General features: G+C 49.3%; 1 protein-coding gene across 6 annotated transcripts in view; it reads right to left on the bottom strand.

Annotated features, from left to right (window-relative positions):
- The window catches only part of LOC100121944 (teneurin-m), a 565,536-nt gene that overhangs the window by 349,577 nt on the left and 197,054 nt on the right, over positions 1 to 18,905 (bottom strand). For 4 of the 6 annotated variants that reach the window (XM_032598389.1, XM_032598379.1, XM_032598390.1 and 1 more), the window contains one exon: positions 8,705 to 8,746. The exons of 1 other annotated variant lie outside the window; for it this stretch is intronic. The gene's annotated coding sequence lies outside the window, so the exon portion shown is untranslated. Of the gene's footprint in view, positions 1 to 3,686; positions 3,690 to 8,704; positions 8,747 to 18,905 lie in introns of all 6 variants that reach the window. One more of the 6 variants, XM_032598382.1, reaches the window with a different exon arrangement.

Raw genomic sequence — 18,905 nt, 5'->3', positions numbered from 1 at the left:
TAGTCCGAGATCCTCGCGAGTCGATAAGGCGATTCCCGCCGCATATCGCGGGCAAGTTCGAGGACTAGCGCCGCGCTCCTCGAAACTTCACTTTCCTCCAAAAACCACGAACGGCGTAGCAAATAAGCGAGTATATAGCGTCCTGGCGTCCTGAGCGAGCCTCGTCGAGAATATTGGAAACGCAATATTGGTTATCGTGAAGGAGCCAAGCTAAACTCGCCGCGAGCGGTAGCATCGAGCTCGCGCTCGAAATCATCGACGAACAATTTCGCAACTACATAGTGAGGAATGCGCAACACACGGAGAAGCCGCGCAGCAACAGAGCACTTCAAGACACGGCATTGGCGCAAACTTTTTGCTAATTAGCCGAACGCTGCTGCGCGCCCTAAACTCAAGACTGCGTGCCCTCGTTAATTACATAATTAGATGGGACTTTCGAGTACTCTAATAAATTGCCTGAGGGCCGCCTTCGCTACCCCCGCCCTCCTGATTATATTCGTCAGTGCACGAGGCCTCTTTAGGATTTCACGCGCCAAAGAAAATATTCACGAGCCGACCGACGAATTGTGCATCGCTACTCGAACTTTCTTCCCTCGCTCCCCGTTGAAACCCTTCGCCTTTTTTCGCCGCCTCCGCAGTTTTCCTTCTTTCCGGGTTTTATATTGAACTCGATGGGGGAGCGAGCGAGCAGGCTCGCGGAATTTCCTTCAATTTGAAAGACTCGAAATTAGCGACGGGCTAAAGGTAAATAAGAGACGGGGGGGCGTAATTAGATGAGACCCGTTAAGAGGATTGTTTGTGTGCGTGGCGGCGCGGGCGGCAGGAAAAAATTGCGCGAAAGGGGAAAGGCAGACAGTGCAACAGGGCTGAAGGAAATCGGGTATAATTCAGAGGCGAATGAAAGAGACGAGGCGAGGAGAGTGAAAGAGTGGGAGGTACACTTGGGTAGACGAGAAGCAAGTTCAAGAACGACAAAAGCTTAATATACTCAAAATGATTTCAAATCACTTTTCACAAAATCACAACGAAACTTTTGGATATGCAAAAAAATTAGCATCATCTGCATGGCCCGCAGATAAAACAGCCCTGTTTTATCAGAGAAACAAGAAGCTGGAATAAACCGAGGCAGTTTCCAGTTGCCCGCGGGACCTCGGAAAAGCGTGACACTCGACACTCGTAGTCGTGTCCTGGAGCGTCTGTTTTTTGCCGAGTCGCTGCGCGATACTGCATCAGTGGCGGCGGCGGCTATCGGATTTTACGCGAGGAAACAAATGAGCCGCACTCGCGCTCTCGTAATCGCAGCGGCAGCAGCAGTGCACACAGAGGTACACAGCTCGGGTTTTTAAAACCCTTTCGGTACAGCGCAGAGCGAGAGTCAATTTATTTTACAGAGGTAGTGCCCGGCTCCTCTATGTTCGATTTATCGGTATGCCTCAGGGACGGACGGACAGCAGCGGCAGCAGCAGCAACGGCAGAGCTCGATGGGGAGAGAGCAGCTTTTGTTTTGCCGGCGTGGGAAGAGGGCCGCCGCGCGTTAGCCTGTAATTGGCTGTTGCGGCGCGTTTTCTTTCTCGCTCGTGCTCTTTTTATTTCTCTGTTGCAGTTCGGGGGTGGTATAGTAGTCTCTCTCGTGCATTCATCATTATCGCCCGGTGTTGCACAAGAGCATGGCTGAAAATCAGTGTCGCTTTGTTGGTCCAACTGTTTGGAATTTTCAAATACCATAGCCTATCTGAAACTCTACGATAAATGTTCGGCGGCCGGTATGTCCCCGCAATTTATCACACGCAGTGCAGATAATCACGCGTTACGGGATTCCAGATGGACGACGAAAAACACTTCATCGAAAAACGCGGCTGGCCGCAGCGAGGAGCCCATATCAAACGGGGCGCACGGGCGCGCGGCCGCTTCTATATATTTTCCCATCATTATACACGTCCATGCCGGAAGCGATATTTTGCCCGTCGTTCGCTCACGAGCGAGCGAATGATAAATTACGCGCAGACGCCGCCGCGCTGCATCGTTTCGACGAAGGCGTGCGCTTTATAATGATTCATCTCGCGCTGCCGGTGTCTGTCTCTCAAGGTCTCCCGGAAAAATTCGGACCCCGCGCCTGCTGTATCTGTTTTCGGAGACGCTCTCGCGCATTAATCACTCGATTGTTTTTTAATTCGCACGAGCCTCGTCGGGGTTATCTTTATTTTTTCCTTGGACGGGGGAGTCCTGTTTGCGTCTGCGGATAGGCGAGAGGGCGTTTTAATTTTATTGTTTTCGAATTAATGGCTTCTCGATTCGACGCGCGGTGTGTATATGGCTTTGAGACGGGGATGCGTCAGGGGCGAATGAAATTTTCGGAATTTCGGCCGTGTGATTATATTGCTAGCTGATAATGGGTTTGTGATGATCCCTTTCACGGACCGACATCCGCTCTCGAATTCTTGATGATCGCTTTTCGCTTTGTCTGAAAAGGCGTTGTTGATGATGTCATTTATAAAGCATCCCCCTGAAATTCTTTGAACCACAGAATGCGAGATCTTTTTATAGCTTTTTTAAAAAAAAAGCTTCAATAAACAAGCCGTTTTACCAATTTTCAACGCCACCTTCCTCCGTTCACCGACGCTCGCTGACAACTGAAAATATACCATCGCGAGTGACAAAAAGTTATGCTTTACTGAAGAGACGACGCGATAATGATGTTAGTGTAGTGCCTCCCGGCGTGATCTAATTTGCGAGGAATTCGATCGCGTTATACTGTGCAACAATTCAATTTACCTACTATCTAAAAATACTCGCTTCACGATGATACGCGATAATGCATTTCAAAAATATCTCGTGTGCCTCTTTCCAAGGTAAACATCAATATACGCCGCTACTCCTCTCTCGTTGTCCAGTCGATAGCGCAGAGCGCCTTTACCTCAAAAGGGAATATAAATTGATTTCTCGCATCCAGCAGTTATCTCTCTCGAAGCGACAACGCGACGCGGGGGACTGTGAAATCCCGTATTCAAATTAGGGTTGGATCTCTCGGCGTACGTGGGGGTCCCTGGTGAGGAGGAGGAAAGCAGCAGCAGCGCCGGTCGAATCAGAGAGTGCGGCGGCCGCCTGGACTTTGGCCGGTTAACGTGATTACACGCACAATGCGCTCTCTGCTCTCGCTCCTACGCCCCTTTTACTGCTCACTGCGAGAACCGCTCAGCCGGACGACGACGATGTGGAGAGAGAGCGACGACCCTTTTCTACGATACGACCCTTGCTCTCTCTCTCTCTCTCTCTCTCTCTCTCTCTCTCTCTCTCTCTCTCTCTCTCTCTCCAGCCGCTTTCACTATTTAGGCAGGATACTCGTATAGGTGTGCTTGCGTTGTAGGAGAATTTCGGCGGAGGCGGCGCTGCTTTACGAGCACGTCTCGTGAGTTTGCAGCTTCATTTATTCGATATCTCCCGATTTTAAGCGAATCGTTATTACAGTTTTCGTAGGGACAAAATTTAGGCTTCGGTCTTCTCACGGATATCATTCGTTGAAACGGACAGAATTAAAAGGCAATCACACAACAAAATGCTCGTAAATACCGAACGAATGGATGCATCTATAATCTTCACTCTCATTGTCGAGTAGTTCGAAGCAAGGATTAATTCGCTGCTGAGCACATCACGGACACTTGGACAGTCGGTGACCAACGGCGGCACACTCTCTCGAGGGACAGATGGACGAGTCCAACCCCTGCGCGACACACCTCGAGCTGCGCCGTCTGTCCCTGCTTGCAGGCCGATACCCGCATATGCAGGGGCGATTCGTCGCACACGTATACACGTATATACAATATACATATTCCGCTTGAAATTAGTGCGGGAATAATGCCCGGTTTTTGGAAAACACTGGGTGGCTCGTACAGTTTTGCTTTCCGGGATTTCGAGGGCGGTTCTTCGTCGCACGCACGATATCCGATATGCGTTTACATGGCTATTGAGTTTGATGAGGGGGTGTGCGCGCGTGAAAGTTTGCGGGTGTTGCGCAGATGCGCCATGACTTGACAGTTGTGGGCTGTCACGGTTTAATGACGAAATTTAGCGAATTTCAAAGTAGCGCGTATCTTCGCAACGGAGTTGTTTTAAAGGCCGATGGGGCGAATCCTGTAGTTTGGTTATTGCTGAGCCAGCTGTTTATTATAAATAACGGGGAGAGATTCGGTGTTCGCCCGTTTTTGCCGCGGGCTAAAACAAACGCGAAAAAAGCGTCAGTCAAGGTCAGCCGAGTACATAATTCACGTTTCGCTTTCCGCGCCGACTCTTGATAATAGCGGGCTTTCAAGTAGACTGTTATAAGTCGGTCCGTCGGTTTGTTTTTGATTGAGTCGAGAGGTAGCGAAGCAAACCCATCGAGAATCCATTTGTTTCGCGAAAGGGTCCCTCTCGAGAGCGAGAAAAAAGCAGAGCGCATTAAAATACAATCAAACGCAAAATGATTAATGGATAGAAAATTCGTGTCTTCGAGCGAGTGACCTTCGCGCGTACGACGCAGGCTGTTCTCCATCGTCTGGGAATGTTAATACTCTTCCTTTCGACGATTCGATAGCAATTAAAACGCACTCGCTCCTCGATAAGCAGCATTTTTGCAAGTAATGCACGCTGCTGCTTAATCTAAAGAGAATATAACCAAAGTATCTCCACCAGTCGATCTCACCTTGACTCCCGCACTTGACCTTCTTTGCGTGTCATCGGAAACAAAGCTGTCGATAACCGATGCCTATCGCTTATCAGTACGCGTTTACGATTTCTGGCAGCTGCGTATCAGCAATATCTCTCAGCCGAACAAAGCTGAACTTCTGTCTCTCCCCCTACATCCGTCATAATTCGGCTAACCCTACTGACTACCATAAAACGGACGCGGCGGCGGCGGCAGCAGCAGCAGAAGTCGCCGCGTAATTGCAGAGACGCGGACTGGGCACGAGTATGGTCGGACTCTGATGCCGTAGACCACCGCCGAACTCGCGTTCTCTCTCTCTCTCTCTCTCTCTCTCTCTCTCTCTCTCTCTCTCTCTCTCACTCCGCTGCGGGCCAGGATTTATTGCCTCGTAATCATCCGCCGATCCGAAGTGCTGCAACCTCGACCGCCCGTATTTTCTCCATGCCTACGTGTGTACGTACGTACACACGCGCAGCATTCGTTTGTTCGAAGCAACGTTGCGGGCTCGGTGGTGTTCATTGTTGCAGCAGCAGCGGCAGCAGCAGTAGCTATACCGGCCGAATGCACTGCGCTGTGTGTACACGTGTTCGCTGTGTTTAGGCTTGATTGCGAGCCTGCTACTTCGTGATTAACGGGAGAGTCATGTAGTCGACGGGCATTTTGGAGAGCCGCTCGTTTAGAAGCGGCGAAAATTCGCTCCGCTCATCTCGTTCCAAGTGATGAATGCGGCTCTTTCGTGAGAAGCGACTTTTTGCTCAACCGTCAAAACGCGAGTGATCTATGTCGTACGAGTTCCGCGAATCGTTCTTGCAAAGGGGAGCATAGCTGAAAAATCATCGTCACCGCCGCAGCAACGGTATAATTATCACAGCGGCCAGTGTTCACCCCTTTGTCGCTTACAGGGCATGATTTTCGGCTGTCGTCTCACCCAAGATACACACACGCCGCGAGCTTACGCGCACAGTCGGAGACAGTATAGGTGGTGGAACGTCGAGGAGCTGACCGGCTGCAGCTCAAGTCGGAGTACGGCTACTCGGCTTTATCGTCGCCCGGAGCAAGCCTCTCGAGCGGAAGATCGCAGGACGACAGAGAGCCGCCTGCGTGCAGCTCTATACGCCACGTATACCCGTGAGCTCAATCTCTCTCCCAACTCCTTCCCTCCCTCTCTCTCTCTCCTTCGCGTTGTTGGCAAACTTTGTCGCTCCTTAAGCTGACCTCGCGGCTAATTGCGTTTCGTCGTCGTGTGTACCGCTCGCTGGCATAATTAACGCGCGCGTAAGCTGGCAACCCTGACGAGTGAACATTGAGCGTCGCCGCGGATTTTTAGGCTGACCGTATACGGGGGGTTTTGAAGGGACAGGCGCGCGGGCATCGGTTGAATAAGGTGGCGCGCCAAACTTTTGTGCTGGGAGCGCGGGAGTTTTGAAGTTTGATTATGGTAACGACGCGCGAGGGACGGCTCGCTTGTGTGGCGCCGTGTACGATTGCGCGTGCGAGCATTCATTAGTGATAAATGATGGGTGTATTCATCGCGCCCGCGCGAGGCTGATTTATGAAAAATTAAACAATTAATCATTCCCTCATCCGGCCATCAGATTGGAGAATCAGAACAAATTATTTTCGGGAAGATTGCAGCGCAATTGATACTGACAGTCTGATACGGTGCGAAACCGAGAGTTCCGGGTATATATTTTTATAGAAAGCCCAGGAGTATTCCCTCGACTTTTATCCTAATAAATTAATTAATTCATTACCCGCGGTTATATTCTGGCTTCTACTTCTTCCTCTTTCTCTCGAAACTTTAAATCCGGATTCGTGGCCGGTAATTACGCCGAGCAAGTCGATCTCACCCAAGTCCGCGCGTCTGCTGATGCTTCTTTCTCCGTTCCAGGGTTGAGTCGGGGGTTGGGTTATTTTATATCTCGGATTTCTCGTCGGATTCCCCGGCGCTAGTCGCGCTAAAATAGAGAGAAAAGCGGAAACTCCGGGAGGGACGGGGATAGCGAAGGCGGTGTGGCTGGATTCGGAGAATCGTTTGACAACTGGGTTAAGCGGACTGAAATTTTTATCTATATTGGAAGATTAGAGCGGGAGGAGGAGGAGGAAGTACCGGGACACGTGCGACAATCGTGGATATGTGTGCAGAACTTTTTTTCCCGGGGTGCGATACCTGCGCTCGAGGATTTCGCTCGGAATTCAGATGATGGCTGACGGGGCGGATTATTGCGAGCTTGTTTATGAGCGAATTTATTTCGGACCGAGTTGTGAGTTGAATCCAGATCTGAAAACTATAGATACTCGAGACGGATCTCGTAATGGAATCGTAATCTGATTACTCTCGCCTCGATTCGCAACGATTGGATTACAAATTTAAACTAAAACTCGATATCGTTCAATATTGAAAACGCGGAGATTAAATTACTTTATAGTCAAGAATGAAAATCAAATAAAGCAACGAAATGATAACGGAACTGTCAAAGCTGACGATCGAGCAAGACAATTTCATTCAAGCTATATTACGTATGAAAAAATGTATTCAAAATAAAATATTGAGAAAAAGAAGATAGACCAGCAGTCTTGATCTAATTAACCTGGAGCAAGCGAAGCTCCAACCAAAGTTCACGCAGCCCACAGTATATACCCCCAAAAACCAACCACCAAAGGCCACATATTTTCCCAAAAACACCCTCATCTACATTTGCCTCGAAAAGCGGCAATGGACCGGCAGCAGTATCGCGTGGGCGGTCGCTCGTCGCTGCACTGCAGCATCGAGTAAATCTTCGGGCTGTAAACTCTGGGCTAAAGCAGCAGCAACCTCTCCCTCGGCCGGCGTCAATTTACCGGCGTTAAACACGAAATAACGTCGCCGGCCATAAATCCACCTTAATTTCGCGCAGAGCCAGCGCGCTAGAGCCGCGTGCAGGGGCAAAAAGACAGGCCCGTAGAGAAGGAAGGAAATTCACGGAGAGAAAAAAGGTATCCAATCAACGTTAACCGCGCGGCACTAAAATCACGCTTCAAGGCGAGAGTGAGAGTGAGAGAGAGAGAGAGAGAGAAAGAGAGCTTTCGTTTTCATTGCGGGCTCGATTATTAAAGTGGGGGCTGTGCCAGCTTTTTTCAGGCAGCTTTTACGCGAGGGTGGATTTTGAGGTGGTGGAGGGGGCGTCGTAAACACTGTAGAGTATCGGCTGTGTATCGGGGGTCGGACGGAATAATTAAGAGCTCGCCTGCTTGATGTACACACTCGATCATAAATTCAAAGTTGTGATGGAGAAAAGTTTGAAAACATAGGTCGTCGAAACCCGTATTAAATACAGTATCGTTAATTAAACAGCTCGAAATTGAGTAACTCGTAGGAAGGATATACCGGCGAAGAAGCGGCAAAATCTATCAAGCGGCTCCCCCGCGTCGTAAACTCAACAGCCGCAGCAGACGCGCCGACAGAAATAATCCTCAGGCGCCAGTCTTATCTCTACGTCTCCTATATACGCAGAGAGAAAGAGAGAGTCGTTGGGGGGGGGGGGGGGGAGAAAAAGAAAGATGACACTCGGAATTAAGACGTTTCCGGATAATTTACAGAGAGCATCCGACAGATACACCCACCCACGCTCGCTCGCATTTTTCCATCCCCCTGACCGTGGGGTCATCGAATTGCTGCGGGGGATTGCTTTTCGCGTGTTTGTTTCTATTAAGAGGCCCGAGTTTTCGGAACTTCGTTGTATCGACGCGCCGCCGGATCCTTAATTAAGGAGCGCTCGCGCGCGCGCGCACACAGTTTCCGCCCTATTTTCGTGCGAGTATCGCTGACGGGGGTGAGTATATCGCCCTGTGGGGCGGATTAAAACGTGCGTGTACGGACAGTAAATATCATAATTGAGATGCTCGTAAACGCGTTATTTACGCCCCGGTGGGAGTGTTCAGGCATTGATAAAGAGCTCGACGAGAGTATTACCGCGTGCATAGCGTACGAGCTGAAAAGAGGTAATGAAATCGCGACAATGAGAGACACATTCGTTTACTTACTGGTCGACTGCGGAATTCCGGAAAGCATTGTAGCGTACGCACCTGCAAGGAGACAAAAAGAAAACGATCAGTAAAATCATATTATATATAGGTGTGTGCAAGCAACGTAATAGTTTAATGCTCAAATAAGGCCAACGCGGTGGCACGATCGCGAAACGGGTCAAACTCATTCGCATATATAACACATATCGGTACTAATAGTCAGCCAGTGCCCAGCGGCGCTTATTACAACAGCGGAGCGCGCGCGCACTGCACGGCGAGTATATATGTACGAACATAAATCAAGACAATGAACCCGCACACACGATCGATTTTCGAGTTTCGCTCCACTCCTGAGCGCGACTGTGTGTATACATATCGGCTGCATGAACGACGACGCGCGACGTTCGGTTCTCGCGTGCGCGCCAAATTAGCTGGCTTTTCGCTCGAGGATATGGCCGATCGATTGTAACGGAGGCGCGATGCGCCGGCTCTAGCATGATCCAATTTACAACTAGAAGAGAGTTTCGTTGTTGTGCCGGGAAATGAGCTTTTCATTATTATTACTTTCTGTTTCTGTTTTGCTTTAATCCTGCGCACGTAGCGAGCTATCGCCCGCCCAATCGTCTCTAGTGTATCTCTCGCGATTCGATCTTGTTTTTCAAAGCGAATAGCCGATAATAAGTGAGAAAAATTTCGTCATCCACCTTTTTAAACGACAACTCCGCAGCGGTAAAACCTCGCGCCGGATGTATTAATTAAACCATCGATAGCTTCGCATATTCATCTCTGCAACACGCCCATGAATATTCCGAGAGGGGACCAGAGGAGAGAGCTGCAGGCGGAAAAAGAGGAAGAAACGAAACCGCCTAAGATGTATCTGGAGGTGCGCGCGTGCACCTTGCGTTTACGATGCGACGAGATACGCGCGGTACACGCGTGCGCTGCTGTGCTTGGCTAATTGTATAAATTATTGCACTTGGCGTCGGTCTCCGCCTCCTCGTCGTGACAAAAGTTTTTATCTTCATCCGATGCGACGACGAGTCGGCTCCAACTTTTCAGGAGTCGACATGTATGCGAGCCTATAACGACGCGGCGGCGTTTGTCTATTCTGCAACTTGTTGCTGATCTAATTCCATCGAGTAATGAGAAGAGATATGTAAATGCATTGTCGTCGTGACACGCAAAGCTTCAAGTGCAAGCCAAGCCGAAGTTCCAGCCTCGGCCGCTCTGAAAGACCCATATCTCTGCAGTCGCTCTCGAGATGGAAGAAGGCAAGAGCGAGATGCGAGACACTTAATTAATTGAGTCGTTTGCGTAGATGCATCGAAAGCACCCAACGAGGGCAACAGCAGCCGAGTAGCCGATCTTCGCCGCAGCGCAAGCGCGGCCGCGATTTAATAGGCAATTACTTCGGCTCTCCTTTTCCTTCCTATACGCACCGCGCTTCCCTCTCTCCCACTCCCGCAACCAATGTATATACACACACTCAGTGAGCGGAAGCTCGGCGGACTTTCTTGCGCGGCGATTCCCACGGGCTCTTTGCCTTTATCTCGTTACACCTACACGCCCCATATATACACATGTTGTAGGTATAGCTGTATGCACGAGTCGGAGTGCGTCCTTGAAACTTTACGTCGCAAAGTTGGAGGGCGGGATTTTTTCCCGGGCCGAATAAAATTGTTATTATTCGCCGAATGAATATGGAGGACTTTTTAATTCGCCGAGCATGCGCTGCGCGACCTCTTCTCTGCTGTGCGGCGTTTGAGGCGAGCTAGCGCAGCCCCAAAGTTTGCGCATAACGATGAAATGACACTGCCGCTATATATAATATACCGAAGTTTTTAAATACTTTATTCGGACAACGCAATTATTGCGCTGTTTTTAATGATGCAAATTTGTGAGAGCTGCAACGTATTTTCTAAAACACGATGCTTATACTTTCGGCAAGGCGCAGAAAGAAATTGCTCCGATTTAAAGTTTGCTCCTTGAGAAAACAATATTCCGCTCGCGCTGAATTTTCATAAAACATGTTCTTGCGACTTATTATAACGAGTTGCTATATTAATTCTTAACTTCTTAAAGTATTGGAAATGAACGAATTTGCAATGGATGTCTTAGGGAACTTAAAAACGATTTTTGAAGAGACATCTGACAGTTGCAAGATTTGATTACATAAGGCGATTGCAACATCAATACAGCGAAGCTTTTATTACTGACCTGTTTCCTACGCAACGACGAAAAATCTATATTTGTCAGAATTTCGCTCGACAAAAGTTTGAATCAAGAAGCCGATAAAAATTCTATGCATTGCCAAGTGACGCAGTATAAACAGGCATTGGCAAGCGAAAGAGAGAGAGAGAGAGAGAGAGAGAGAGAGAGAGAGAGAGAGAGAGAGAGAGAGAGAGATAGAGAGAGAGATAGAGAGAGAGAGGATATGCAAGAAGTTTCTCGCTTGCTCGCCTCATGTTCGCAGCTCGCACTCTTTTTTGGAAAAAGCGAATGCGAGCGCAAATCCATAGAAAATTTTCGGATTTCAATATTCCGTGCGCGTGAAAGTCAAGATCTCAATCGTGCTGCAGATACAGTAACATAAATGCTTTTGTGTGTTTCGATTGATTTTCTATCCCATTTTCTAAGAATCGACTCGTGCAACTACAATGCGGGTAAAAAAAACACGGTTAGTCGATGCAATCATATTAATAAAAAAACGTTCGTGTGCGTGTATAACGCTTTTTGGCTTTTCAAATAAATAAAAAAAAAAATCGCCCGTGGTAGCTTTATACAGCTAAAACAACCTTTATCGAAGGAAAAAAAGTTCGGTTTGGTCATCAACAGACCGTTTGAGTTTACCATACGTGTCTACGTATATATACACACAACGTTATACATGTGATATACAAAAATATAATACAGAGCTCAATCGCAATGATGGATCGTTAAAACGCGCCAACAAAAACCGACTCGGATCAAAACTATAAAAAAAAGCCCGGCGCGGCCGATTTTTCTTCTTTTATATACGCCCAAAGCCCTGCCCCAAAAAGTAATTAAAGTCGCGCTACGAGTATCCCCGGCAGCAGCAGCAGCACTGGCGATCAAACGTCGCGCCGAAGCAATTAATTTCGCCATTTATTACCCGGCGCTCAGCCACCATAAAATGAATAGAAAAAAAAAATGCTAGAAAAATGGCGTGACGCGCTTTTCGTCGTGACTGCGACTACGACGACGTGACGTCATCGCGGGGCGAGCGCGTCCCCTGACTTACGAGCGCCGTAAATCTAGCCATTGAATTTTACACTGTCGATATTTTTGCGAGCGCGCGCGAGCGAGTCTGCGGAGGGCGCAGAAAAAAACACAAGCTTACGGCGCTGTGGAAGAATGTAATGAGTAAAAAAAGCCGACATAAAGGGAGTATACGCGTGTCTTTATTTATTGCCGAGTGCGCGAAAGGCAAAGGGATTGGAGAGCGAGGATTTTATGATTTTCGATGGGAAAGCCGTAAATAACGGCGCTGCCTCGAAAATGGCGTACATATAATGAATTCCGAAGAGTAAAACTCGCGCTAGAGCGCGCAATGTCCAGTTTCTCTAAAAAGTGCTTCGGGAGAGAGAGAGAGAGAGAGAGAGAAAGAGAGAGAGAGAGAGAGAGAGAGAGAGAAAAAGTGATGCACAAATCAAAAGGCTATTGATCAGGGCGCCTAGCGTGCGGATAGAGTCGCAGCTATAAAGAAAGGCTTTGGCCAGTGCGGCGAGACGCAATATACTCTCTCGAACAGCGCGAGCATAGAGCTATACAGGGAACAAGGCGCAACAGAATCCGCACACGCCGCCTCCCAGCGGCGAAAAACAAAGCGACAAAACAGAGGCCAGACACAGAAAGAAAGAAAGAACCTGCGCGGATCGAAAGGAGAGGACAAACGAACGAGCGTACGAATCGCGCCCTGTGCACGACTCGGAAAGAAAGAGAGAGAGAGAGAGAGAGAGAGAGAGAGAGAGAGAGAGAGAGAGAGAGAGAGAGAGAGAGAGAGAGAGAGAGAGAGAGACAAGAGCAAAAGCCAATATAGCCAAAAGAGCGAATCAACGCCGGGCGCAGTTTACGACTGGGTCGAGGATCGCATGTCGCTTCGGCCAAAGCCGCTTGATAAGGGACTCTATTATATACGAACGCGGTTGTGGCTCGTGACTCGGGATTATTTAGCTACCGTATGTGTCCCTCCTCCTTTTCATCCTTTCGCTCCGCGGCGTCGTCGTCCTCGTCTCGGGGCGCGGCTATTATCGTACCTACATATCGGACAGCGCCGATATCCCAGCACGCGTGATTGATCGGCCAGAGACGGAAAACTAGGTGTGGTGAGTACAGCGACCGGACGACGCAGTTCACTTTCTCCGCGCATGTGGCTCGTCGCTGTTTATACGCGTACCTATTGTGGGGATCGGTTGATGGACGTCGGAATCGCTGTAATAAGGACGTGATTATGACCGAGCCGATTTCGCGAGGTAACGAGGCGATCGCTCATTCACGATGCTCTAACCGCCCCGCTGTCGTGTGAGTACCGAGAATAATCCTCCGTTTGCACTTACGATCCTCCGCGACGACTCGGCGTACGATGCGATAAAAAACGATCAATCCCAATGCGCGAGCAGATCGAATCAGATCTCTGCAAATAACGATCTCCTGCTAGCTCGCGCGCTCATTTCCGAAAAAGCCATCTCGTCAGCCGCGCGCGCGCAGAAGCTCGCCATCTGTATTTACCCGCGGTTCGTCTATTTGTTTTCATTTCATACAGGCGAGAGAGAGAGAGAGAGAGAGAGAGAGAGAGAGAGAGAGCTCGAAAGAAAAAAAATGACTCGCCACGCAGCGGGGGCAGCAACGAGCGTCCGGGGAAATCTTCGGAGCTGAGAGTGCGAGCATTATACTTATAGAAGCGAGGATCGAGGAAAGGAAAGGGAAGCAGCGGTGCGAGAGTCTTCCGGATCCAGTTGCACGCGCACCGCAAACTCGATAGCCCCACGCTGCGAGCGCCGGCTCGAGTAGCCGACTCTACGCCGCATGACTTCCTTCCTGCGCGGCGCGCGAGGCGTTGGTGCAGGCTGTTTTGCTACTTGACCCCCGGACTTAGCTCTTGGCCTCATGCTCTTCGGGCTTCAGGGACGCGTGTGGGCTGCGGTGACGATTTTATAGCGGAATGATTTTTCGACACCGGCGCGCGTGATTTTTCATTCGAGCAGGAAGCGAAGCGGCGGTTTAGTTTGATAAAATAATAAAAATTTAATCACGCAGTTAATATTAATATGTATCGCGTTTTATTTTCTAGATAATATGGTAAACTCGTAAAAGCTTCGCGTGCCTGCGGATTTTATCAGTTGAAAATAAAATTAATTATTCCAGAAATTATTTATGACGGCACTAAGACTATCGATAGCAGCTTATAACGTCGCGAAAATACCAGTTTGCAAAGCAGGCAAAAAGTCCTTAACTAGACAGTCAAGCGTCACAGAGGGCGATCACTGATCACCTCTTATCAATTAAAATTATTATCGCGCCGACTGATCGCCTTGCGAATTTATACGCGACAACACCCGTAAGCGCGGCAATTACTCGCAGAGTCGACAGCTAGCCGCATTTCGCGAGAAGCTGGAACAAAAAAGCGACAATAAACGCGCAGCGTCATGCAAAATGCGCCGCCGTCGCGCTCATCATCATCAGCTCGAATTACGTTGATCCGGCGGCAGCATCAGCAGCGCCGGGCAATTACGCCGCAAACGGCCTCGCGCTTCATTATTTTGGCATTAAAATAAGTGCGCCTCGCTACGTAATTTTATAGTCGGCCATTTTGCGCGCGGCCGATTAGTGGGAAATTCGCGCGCGCGAGACGAAATGCCGGTGTCGCATCGACGGTGATAATTCGAGATAACGCTGCAGCACCATCGAAGCTACACGTATACCCATATACAGGTATACGCGGCATCAGAGAGTGTGATAGGGGGACACTTACGGATTAGCCAGTAGCCCACCTATACCGAGGGAACATCTCTCTCGGCGGGGAGATGTTGTCACCTTCCAAAGCGGATTTGCCGCTGCGATGCTGTACAGTCATGTAGACGCGAGAGGTCGGGCGAAGTCCTCGATGCTCGCAAATGCAAGAGTAAGACGGATCTCTTTGACGAACGAGTCGTTTCGAGGCCAATATAACTTGGACGAAAATCGTCCGTCACGCTGCTTCGTTGACGTTTAACCAGTGAAATCAACCTCAAGCGCACGTGTGCAGAAATAAAAAATTAGGAGACACGCGTCGATCAAAGTTGCCTCGCTAGAAAGTTTTCGAGTCTTTACATCCGTGATTGGTCGAGTTGTTTTTTGCGCGAGTCCTCCATTTTGATTACTAATTAATTATATGCCACCATTTCGCTATATAAATTAACGAAAGGATCACTCGCGCGCGGGCGTTTGTAAAAAAGTACAGAGCATCGGCAAGCGGTGGCCGCTGGCAAACTTTGCCTTTTGACTCGCCCTCCTCTGTACAGAGCGCAGGAAATGCCCGAAGTTGTTCACGTTTCCCGAGGAAGAGGAAAAAGTTGTGTCTCTCTCGCTCGCCTGTTTTTCCTCGCCCACGCGCAAGTTCGAACCGAGAGTCGAAAGTTTGCTAATTTCATAGCATGAGAGAGAGAGAGAGAGAAACGCGTTCTCGTGCGGCTGCACTCGGATGCCGGTGCAAGCGCTCGCTTTCAGTTTCCTCTCCCATAAGCAAATACGGGCCGAGAGCCTCCGTTCTATCTCTCTCTCCGTGCAGCTTGTGTATTTCCGCCGCTGCTTCTTTTTATTTGCCAAGAAAGAGACGCCCGCCGCGAGGAATTTCTTTCTTATTTGTATTTATTCGCGCTGATGTTCGAGAGGATTCTCTTTTTCAGTACCTTCGTCTTAAGAGCTTCCGTGAGGCAGTGGCTTTCTTCAAAGTTCATCATTTCATGTGGTCCATGAAATTATAACGAGCATTTATTCGACCTTCTTTCTTCTTCGTTCGAGAATCGACGCTCGGATCACTGGATTATTCATGATAATAACAAAAGTCAAAAGCCCGCACAAAGCGTGTCAATATAACGCACGGCGATTTTCTCGTGCGAGAAAACACAAACGTTATAAAATCGCTAGAAAAATAAACCGAAAATCCCGAGTAAACTCTGCCGATGCACCAGCGAACGAAAAAGGCGCGTGCGAGTAGCGAGTGAGCGACCCTCTGCGTAATAAAGAGCCAGATAGCGATAGTGTGACATTGGGAATCCTGCACGCAGTCGATGTGTGTCGTTAAACGCGCCGCCCCGACCCTTTTTCGACCCTCGCTAAATGAAAAGCCGTACACGTATAGCTGTTCCCTCTCCTCTTCGAATGTGTTCATAGGAAAGTGAGAAAGAAAAGTCTCGCGCATTTATTTGGAAAGGGCCGCGCACGTGACCTCGACAGTCAGCTGTATAACCCGAGTGCGTCTGGTTTTCGTTCGTCGGCCGGCCACCCCCTCGACGCTATGTGTCGCGTCTCGCATCCCCGCAATCTCCGAGGCTTCTTTCCCTGCTTGCGCGCGTCGCCGATCTAATCTGCAAATATGTGCGCTGGTGACCGTCAATTAAAGGCATTAACGAGAGTGTGTCTTTCTACGATGCGCGAGAGATTGTATTCGGCCGAGATTGCGATCGCGTTTATGATTGAGTTTTACTCGTGTCACGCGGGCTGAAGCTAGAGTATCATTTTATATGTCTTTGTCGTGTACGTCGCCGGATGATTGTCAGGGTTTATCCAAGGCATTGAGGCGTTATTGCTAGTTTCGGTCTGCGTAAAGTGAATCGTCCATCTGTCCTTGTTTACTTTGATTATCGATCTACGAGGCGCATCGGAGTTCAACTTTCATTTCGCTATAAAATTACGACCGTACAGCGAACATATAAATGAATAATCGCAGTCTTTGTCATTCACAACACGGCGTACTTTCCTCAGACCAGACTCAAAAGGGATGAAACAAACACGCGTGTGTATAAGAAGCGTCCCCTTCTCCTCTTTCCTCTCTCGGCTGCATAAGCGTTTTACATGCGGCTTAATAGTCGATACGCCGGTTATAAGTCGCGGGCAAATATTGTGCCCCGGTAAACATCTGAGCGGCACAATGAGACACCAGAGAGCAGCACGGAGAGTGCAGGGGGTGAGAACGGAGCGTGTATACGCAGAGAAACCTGTCGCACAGCCTCGAGCAACGAAGCGCCGTGCACACGTGCAGGGGATAGTATCAACGCGCAACCGGCGCGTGTCCGTATTTGTCGAGGCATCGCATCATAATGCGGCGCACGAGAGAGCATAGACTCTGTCCCATAAAAACGCGCGACTCGTTGTTCCCTGAAAATTGCTTATTGTTGCGTATTGGCTTATCTCTCTGTCGAGGCTGATGCGGAGGCGGCGCATTGTCGAGCGAGTCTCTCCACGCGTGTGCGCGACTTCTGCTTGGATGCGGTGTGTGCTGCTTTTAAAAATTTCAAGAGCTGGAATAACACACGAGCGCCGTATGTATAAATACGCGCGTTGTAACGCTGGTATACAAAACAACGGACGTTGATCAGTCGAAAAGTCCTGCCGAATCAATGGAGATCGGCCAAGTAGCACTCGTCAGCCTACTCTTGCTGCACTGCGAATCCAAGCTCGCGGCGGAGTGTAGCAACAGCAGAAGCCAACTCCTGCCAGCAGCCATTATTGCAATAGTTACACGGCTTGACTGGCTGCTGTTCTACACTCGCAGCGTGGCAATAGCAGCAAAATTATGCGCTCGACGCGGCTGCAGCCGCCGCACATTCATCCGCCCCCGCTGCTGCTGCTGGGTAATGGCGCGAGGCATGTATACGCGCGGCGCGCTCGCCCAAACGCCAGGATTTGCCGGCGTGCCTCTCTCATATAACGACAATCATAATAATATCGGCTGATGCCTACAGCTGCCTATCGTCGACTCCTCCACCCACCCCCTCCCTCTCTCTCTCTCTCTCTCTCTCTCTCTCTCTCTCTCTCTAAACAATGCGGAAATGAGACGAAATCGTGGCAGGCGTCCACCGAATGTGGGGCACAATTGCAGTTCGAGCGAGATTTGCTGGGTCTTTTAGCGCGAGACCAGTGCGCGTATATATGCTCATACGTATACGACAGGTGTGCAGACTTTGACGAGTTGAAACTGACGTGCAAACTCGGCGCATCGGGAATCTTTGCATCGGAATGTGTAACAGCTGGACGACGGGTTTACGCGTTTGCGGACCCTTGGCCGCTGCGCCAGAAAGCAACACTTTGAGGGCCAGCGTCATACTCTCTTATACATATAGTGCTGCGCGCCCGAGAATTGGTATAACCTCGCGGGATCCGTCGGGGGCAAATATGCTCACCTAGTTAGCGCCACCGCAAACATTGATATCTCTGTATATGCGCTACGTGTTAGAAATCCGACTGCTCATAACCTCGCAGCAGCAGACCCTGGCGAGCTATGTTTGCGTCCGGAGTGAGAACGTTTTTAATTCGCATATTATCCGCAGTAATTATTTCTCGCTGGCGTCTCTTCGCACTCGTCCACATAGCCTTATGCTTGTCGGTGCAATTAAAAAGCTGAGAGTCGGCGGAATACTTTGAAATGTATAATACATTCGGAGCAAAAAATTACGCAACTCGCTCCGGCGAGGACGAATAATATCAGAAGAAACGAGGCCAGTTGCCACTAGGGGTCAATGTTACATAATACACAGACGCGCAGCACCCGCGCATATACGTAGTCCGCAACAATTGGCGAATACGGTCGCTCGCGAGTCTACTCGAGTTTACATTATGTCCGCATGCATATACAGCTCGCGCTACACACATTGGGTGGCGTTATGTATATTCGGTGTTATAAACTAGAGCACATTCCGCGCGCCGCGAAATTTGAAACTCTCAAAGGACCGTCAATGATGTGCCTTATTTTACATACCGTGCCGGAAGCGCGAGCATGCATACATACATATTTACGCGCGAGCGACGAATATGTATACGTGGGTGTGTACAAGAAGCAAATGTAAAACGAGCATTAGGGAATTCCTGATGCTCTTTGTGGCCAAACAATGAACTGCATGGAGTGTAGTTACTGAACTGACTGCAGGCGTGTCAGATGTAATTTTATACACAAAACGCTGAATGAAATAAAAAAAAGTTCGCTTAAACGCATCCACCTTAA

The sequence above is a fragment of the Nasonia vitripennis genome, chromosome 1 (genome assembly GCF_009193385.2).
Source record: "Nasonia vitripennis strain AsymCx chromosome 1, Nvit_psr_1.1, whole genome shotgun sequence".
Taxonomy (NCBI): Eukaryota; Metazoa; Arthropoda; class Insecta; order Hymenoptera; family Pteromalidae; genus Nasonia; species Nasonia vitripennis.
This window is presented reverse-complemented; position numbering and strand designations above follow the sequence as displayed.